Raw genomic sequence first — 8,403 nt, forward strand, 5'->3', positions numbered from 1 at the left:
CATTTACCTTATGTTCCTTATAATCGAACTCCTTGACTTTTCATGAGTCACCGCTCCATGTCATAGGTTTTTCTAACTCCCTGTGTCACCTCATTATCCTTATTCTTTCCGGGTCCTTCCTTTTCTATTATTGTCTCGTCACCGCACTTAACGGAAGCCATGTCTTAGTACGCAATCCTTACTTAACGATTCAATGTAGCCGTAGGCTATTTTTTTATCCTCAGGTCTATCTCTTAGTATACTTTATTTTGCTTTTACTCTTCTCCCAAGTATTCTTGTGACACGCCGACATATTTTAAATTCTGATTCCAAGCTAATAGATTTCCTTTTCTGACACTTGATAGTGTTGCAATTCCTTTTTAGGTCTAATATAGTATGATCTCCCCCCCTTTAGGGGGCTCCTTATATACTAACCATCTTCGAGTACCTTCCTCTTCTTGCTATTTCTTCATATGAATTCTAAAGCTCGTGAACTATTCCTTTGTTTAATTAATGCCTTCCTTGTCATAGTGCCGGTTACTGGAACTCTGAGATTCACCTATACAATCATCTTGGAATATTCTACATCTTCACATGTACATATATAATTACTATCAGCTAGCCCGCAAAGTACGTCCGAATGCTGTTCAAGCCTATCCTAATTCTAGGGCTGTGATGCATTCCCTGTCTCTTTACCGAGCTAATCCGCCTTGTCTTACGCGCCCTCTTAAAGTTTCCAGCCATCCCATATACTCTAGTTTTCCTTAGGCTACGCTAATCTCCCATTTGTCCCTTATGTCCGAATATGCAGAATTTCTTGTAAACTTCCCAGGGGGTCACCCAGCATGAAATTGCTCCCACCTGAGCACGCTTAACCCAAAAACTTCACTGGAATTCGGTGTCTTAATGCTGACATTTTCGCTTCCGCTTCCTCACATGACCTTTATTACATGTTCTGGAGCAAGTCGACGTCTTACAGGTCCCGAAACATTTGCGTAACTCGTCCTTTCTTTTACAATTACGGTTTTACCCTTTTGGTTTCCGGTGTTCATCTTCCGCCTGCGTGTATGGCTACCTCCTGTTCTGGACTTCCAGATTCTCAATTGTAGCGATCTCACCTTCGTTGCCACGCCAGACCCATAGGTCCTCTAGAACAACACATCCCGTATATCGTCTGTTTATGGCATTCCCTTTTTCCGCGTCTCTTTCTATTAAACGTATCCATTCTGGTAGAACTTCGTCTACCACTCCTGCTATTTAAAATCAGTACATAGCAAATATCGATAATACTTCGCAAAACATATGGCTATATGACATATTCCAGCCATCAGAACTTACAGTTCCAAGAAATAGAACAATTATCCAGGCTTACCTTTGTAACTTGCCATCTCGTCACTTGTCTTCTTTCGTCACCACTAGGCGGCTGCGAAAATCGACGGTTAGCATAAGGAATCTCATTTCCTATGACTTGGCTTTATCGCACGATCTAAGACAGAAAGAAGGTCAACAATTCCTAGATGCCGCGCAGCCTCCTGTTTATAAATGTGGCCGGCTTCACACCCATAAACAGGACTCTACTGGACACGACTTTATAGACAACCCTTAGACCGACCTGCTCTGATAACACTTTGTCACACCCCAATCCCGACAGGGTGTGATGGGCACCCGACCCCATATCTGGAGCCGAGCAAACCCACTGACTCTTATTACATACATAAACTCTTGAATCACTTAAGAATAAAATACATAGTAAGCTCTCCAATTTTTTTTTTCATAAGTAAAGTCTATCATCATATAGGACCCGTGACCTGAACATAATAACATATTGACTGGCGAAGCCGTCTACAAAGCTGACACTCTATACCCACGACTCTGTCTGCAAAGTCTCTATCATCGAACAAAACATCATGGCTCATATACTCTGACTCGGCAGCACTCCAGAACAAGTGGAGTCTACCGACCCCGCTGGAACGTCTTCTATGCTAGCTTCACTCGTCTGGGTGTACCTGCGCGGCATGAACGCATCCCCCGAAGAAGAGGGGTCAGTACGAACAATGTACTGAGTATGTAAGGCAAGAGTAATAACATAAGATCATGGTAGGAGACATAGAGAATAGTATATAGTAAGAACATAACTTGTACCTCTGCTTGCCTCTTAGGGCAGATATCAAGTAAGCTAACCTTCCCTTTTTGCAACGACATATACACATTTACATGTAAACTGCCCAACCATATCATGGAACAAAAGAGTAACCTGAACATATGAGTGCCCTGGGGGCGGATGCCATGCATGCTTTATCTGGTCATGTCATATCATGTCGTATCATATCATATCATGTCATGTCATGTCATGTCATATTATATCATATCATATCATGTCATATCATAGCGTGTCACATTATATCATGTCATATTATATCGTGTCATATCATGTCGGGTCATAGCATAGCACCGAACAATGTCGGCTCGCCCACATAGCACCGAAATACATCGGCTCGCCCATATATCCCGCGTCCGGGCATCCCGCGTCCGGGATGGTAAGCCAGCTGACCAGGTGGCAGTGAAACATGTTTCCCTTCCAATCCCCATGTATCCTTTCCCCCCACCCCATGTACATATTAATATCTCATATACATATGTCATATAAGCATGCAGGAGAGCCCAAAGAAAATCATGTATCCATCGGAGTGACGTAAGGTCGGTGACCTCGGATTACATTATCGAATAACCGTGATCGGTTTGTCTCACCTGGAAGGAACGAGTATTTTAAGGCGAGACTATCAACGGAGAATGGCATTAGAAGAAAACATAGTATGAAATCATGGGCATCATAGACATCAATTCATGTGCTTTGAAATCTTTAGAGAATAACGTCATGACCACGGAATAGAATTAAAGATCATGAACTAGTTGGGCACTTTCATACTCACATTGAATTCTTGACTTAAGACACTTGGTCATGGAATCATTCTTGTCATACTTATCATGGACATATTCTCTTCCTTACATCATCATTATCATAGAAATATTCTCATTGGAATAGTTACAGTACTTGTCACTTGATAAACAGAACAATAAGGAAAATCCGGGAACAATGGGCCCACCTCGGGTCAAATGAGGTGGCGTACCAAATTTACGTACATTACATTTCATGACGTCACTCGTGGGGGTTTTAAGGTAGTCAGGTCATATTTATACAAGTTCTAGATGCTTCGGAGGTTTTTCCAACATTTCGCACACTTTCTAATTCAATTCTATTGAATGAAAAAGGAGAAACTTTAGGTGCGGATTCCGGAGAATAGAGTTGTCCCCGAGGCTCGTATCCAACTTAGTATGCCTAAGACATGCCAAGCAAGAAAGGATAAAACCTTACATACCTTTTTCCGCTCCTTATGCTACTCCAAATTCAAGTTGCAAATCCGCCAAAATCTACAAATTGGTCATATTTACCAAACCTTAATTAGCGCATCTAGAAGTTGAATCGTAAGGTAACATTTGTCTACCGAAATTTCGGTAGCACTTCCCCTATAAATACACCATCTCCAAAACTTCAACTTAGCCAATTTAATCAACAACAATCCGGGAATTCAACCCGGCCAAATTATCAACAACAATGCCAACAATCATAATAACAATTTCAATTAACATACTACTTCCTTCAAGACCTTCCAACTCCAACAAAAACAATAACAACCTTATAATTTATATTCCAACAACACCATACTAACAACCTTATATGCCATACATGCAAGAACATCATATTCAATCTTCATAAACTTCTAGAACAAGTTTCCAACAATTACCACCTAAACTAAAATTATTAAGCTTCCATTTTCCATCATAGATTTCACTACAACAACAACCAACATACAAGATAAAATTTGCTCACTCTTCTAGCACCACACGGCCACACATGCACACTACATATTTTCATGATTTTCATTCACTTCAACATACCACAACAATCATGATACTAAGTAAAATTAATTCATCATTTCTCCACAAATGCAACTAAATTCGGCCAACACCATACTCACACGGCCACACTTCAACATTCATGTTTTCATGTTTCTCATTCATTTACGCATCCTACAATATACACAAGCATCCATAACATATAAAGAAGATTTGTTCTTACCTTTTTTTCCTTCAACTTTCCTCTTGGTTAAGATTATGAATTTGTACAAATGGATGATTTTCTTGTTCCAACAACTCTTCCATGTTGTAGAGGGCCTTCCAATTGGTGGGATTGCTAGGAGAAAATATTTTTTTGTGATCAATTTCCATGGCATGAATTTTTGGGGTCTTGGCCGAAATGGCCCTTCCCCTTTCTTTCTTCTTTGTTCTTTAAAATTCTAGAAATTTCTAGGAAATGTTATGAAACAAAGATGACTTAGTCGTCTTTTAAGCTTATTCATTAAGCTTCTAATTGGGCCTAAGCCCACCCCCTTTGAATGACCCAAATGGCCTCTTTAATTGCAAGCCCACCTTTTTTTTTGTCCTACAATTTATGAAAAATTATTTTTCAAATTCCAAATTTGCCCTTCGTCCTCCTCCATATTTCCACGAGTCGTATTGCGAATTTCCCTTCATGCCTTTGAACTTTCTTAATATTCCCACTTCAAAATTTTCATAAACAACTTGTACACCAAACAAGATCAAAATTATAGTCTTGTTCTTAATCTTCGGCAATTATCTTAAATTATCCGAATGCGCAAAAATGCGGGATATAACATAGAAGCTCTAGATGGAGACTGAACAATAAAATCAACTGGTGAAATATAAGAATGGAATGAAGAATTTGATCTAGTTAGTCTAGATCTGCTGCTGATGCTATGACTTTCAGCTTTATCTAATAAAGATGGAGGTTCATAAAATCTTAATTTAATAGCCCATCTGGGGCTTGTTCAATTTCAGAAATATCAGTATTAATATTATTTTGAGGAGGTGTTGCTCCTTCTATGACCCATTCTTTGGGAAAATCAATTTCATCCCAGTTAATAGGTCTTCGAGTAACAATTTTGGATTTGCCAAAATTAGTTTCTATCAGAATAGTTTCATTTTTGAAATCCATAATTTTACACATAGGATTCATAGTATATAATGGTTTAAAATATATTCTATAACAGATACCTATTACCTCTATACCAGGCATATAATCATAATCATGTAATTTAACACTTAATATTAAAGCGTCTAAAGAATTATCAACCTGCAAATTAGGATAAGCATTAAAATATACAGGGCCATAGACCAAACTGGTTTGAACTGTCCCTATGAGGGATTAGGTTTTTTCCAAATTTTAATGATGATGAAAAAACATTTTTCCAAGAAGATTTTTATAAGGATCTTTCCAATGTCAACAAAATTATATCTTTTGTTCCTTGGTTTATGGCTAAATACGTAGGAAATTATATTTTTGTTTTGGAACGCGAATATAGACTGACTAATGGAGAAATTATCAATACTATATTTCCTCCACAACAATCTTTTCAAATTGGAAAGGATGACAAAGTTCTTCATTTTGCAGCTTTTTCAAAATTATTTGACAATGATACTTTACAAGTTACTGCTAGGCATATTAATAATATGCTAAAACAAAAAAATTATGCTAATATTTACATGAATATCTTGGGTAAACAAATTCTTTCACTTCATGATAGAATTGACAAACTATTTTCTCATATAGAAAGTTACATGATTCTACCCTTAATAAGGGAAAAAAACAGGAAGTTGTTGCTACTCCAAGTATACAGCCTCCACCTGAAATTGAAAATTTTAAATTAAAACCTTTTTCAGAATTAGTGCAAATGCTTGATGAGAAATTCAAAAGTTTAAATATTAATCCTTTGATAGCAGAGGATGACGATAATTTTCCTAATATGGATTGCAAGGTCAAGGTTGCAGCAGATATTAATAAAATAGATGAATAATATGCTGATAAACCTGCTCAAAGGATGTACTATTATCCTAGGCCTACTCCTTAAGATGTCTCATTAGAAGAACATGAGCATATTATTACCAATAATTATAGTGGTAAAGAAATCTATGAATGGAACATAGATGGTTATAGTGAAAGACAAATTTATTGTACCATACATAGAACATTGATGTATAGTACAATAAGTAAGGTTAATAAAAATAATGAGCGAACTATCGCAGATATGATTATTGTTGTGTTTTACTGGCCAATTAAAAGGTTAGTGGGATAATTATTTAACCCATGAACAGCGTAGTAATATCTTGAATGCTGTAAAACGGCAACAAGTGCAAAAAGGGCTGGTAATCCATCTATAAATTTAGATTTCCAATGAGTGTCATTGTACTCTGGTAATTTCATAACCCGACAAAAGAATACATCCTTATACCACCTAAATGAGGTAAGGGTTTTGCATCTTAAATTCTGAAGCAAGGTCCTAATGGTCTCATTATTATCCGATCATCTTCTTGAAAAATGTTCTATAATATTAATAACTAATGAATAAACAGCATTTGGAACTATAACTGGTTCTTCTATTTTATAACTCAAGTATATTTTAGGTATATCTAGTATAAATATACTTAAGTTATAAATAGAAAGTTATAAACTTAGAAAAGCCTTAACTTATATGCTTAGCTATGTGTGTGTGTGTGTGTGTCACGACCCATTTCAGCCTAGGTCATGCGGGCACCTCCCTTTCCCACCTCGATAGGCAAACCCTTAACTCAATATTCACAATAATAGACAATAGCGGAAGAGAGTGAACTAATGTAAGTCTCACAATATAATATAATGTTAACAAGTGCGGCAGTAAAAGAAATCCACCTCAGTATCTGGTCTGGTCATACAAGAGCATCTAAATCCGAATACTAAAGGTCTGAGTAATAATAAATAAGTAGTCTCAAATCATGTCTCTGAATGGAAGGCAAGACATAAGTAATAGAAGAGTCTCCGAGGTCAGCGGACACCATGCTCACCTTGGAAAACTCAAGTGGAAGCTGAAGAGTCGATCAGCCACGAGTCAGAGAAGTAGATCTAACCTGATACTCTGCATTCATAAAAGAATGCAGCAAGTGCAGGTCAGTACAAAGAACAGTACTGGTAGGCATCATCGGCCGACCAAGCGTAGATAACACAATTCAGAAAATAAGTATATAGTAAGGAATCCAACAAGTATAAGACAATAAGATCACAACCAAGTATCCGTCATCGCCTATGTAAAGCCTCTAAACCTAAGTACACCAAGTCCGAAATATGTATATAACCAATTCAATCATCAATCAATCAATCACCACGAATCGCAATCAAGCCAATGCAATGCAATGCAATAATGGAATGGATGAGATGTAATAACATGCAAATGAGGTGTACACATGTACTCCAGACGGAAATATCGAATTCTCGGTAGCACAACCCAGTGTGACTCGCGAAGTCTAAGTGCCACCCGCCCCAGATCTTTGCCCAACAGACATACAGGACCCTGGCTAATTGCTTACAGAGGGAGTCTCACCGGCACCACTCTGGGGGATCCGCGGAGCCCATGCACTAACAACGATTCCGAAATAACATCGAAATCGGCCATGCAATAACGATGCCGGAATAGATCGTCGGTCATCAGCCTCTCACAATCACTCAAGTAAAAGAGTCGCTCAATCAACGATATCGGATAATTATCGGCTATCGGCCGTGCATCATGAATATGAAGGAATGTATGCAATGCACTTGTCAACGATTCCAGAATTGAACCTCGGACATCGGCCTTCTTACAATCACTCAAGTAAAAGAGTTTATCAAACATCAGTTTCATACAATCAACCATTCCGAAATGGATCTTCGGACATCGGCCTTTACAATCACTCAAATAAGGAATTTATCAAATATAAATTTACTCAATCAATGATACCGGATCATCACCGGGTATCGATCATGCATCAAGAATGTGTGAGAGTGAGTGCAATGCGTACATCAAGTATCAACAATCAAGTTCAATATCACAAGACCACGAAGGGGTACGCCATCAATGTCTCATATCACAATACCATCAAGGGTATGCCGACAATATATCAATATTACTAGTACCAACAACGGGTACGTCAACAATGTATCACCATGCAAATACCAACAACGGTATGTCAACCATATCTCAGTCAAGATAGTAACACAGATTCTGATATTTACCACTACTCCTAGCATCAACCATCAAATGGAACAATAAACACATATAACGGGGTGGCTAGTCCCAACACATATCAGGGCCCAATCTAAGGCAATATCCAACCCAACTTCATACCCGAAGGTTCGCATGCTGTCTCCGATACTATATTCTAAATATGTGATTCGCTATGCATAGTCTCAGTAGAGGTAAGCCATAACCTACCTGGACTGGCGAACCGCAACACCAAGTCACTCTATTGCCTTGCCCTTCCTCTGAAGCTCAGAACCAA

This window comes from Lycium barbarum, chromosome 3 (genome assembly GCF_019175385.1).
Source record: "Lycium barbarum isolate Lr01 chromosome 3, ASM1917538v2, whole genome shotgun sequence".
Classification (NCBI taxonomy): domain Eukaryota; kingdom Viridiplantae; phylum Streptophyta; class Magnoliopsida; order Solanales; family Solanaceae; genus Lycium; species Lycium barbarum.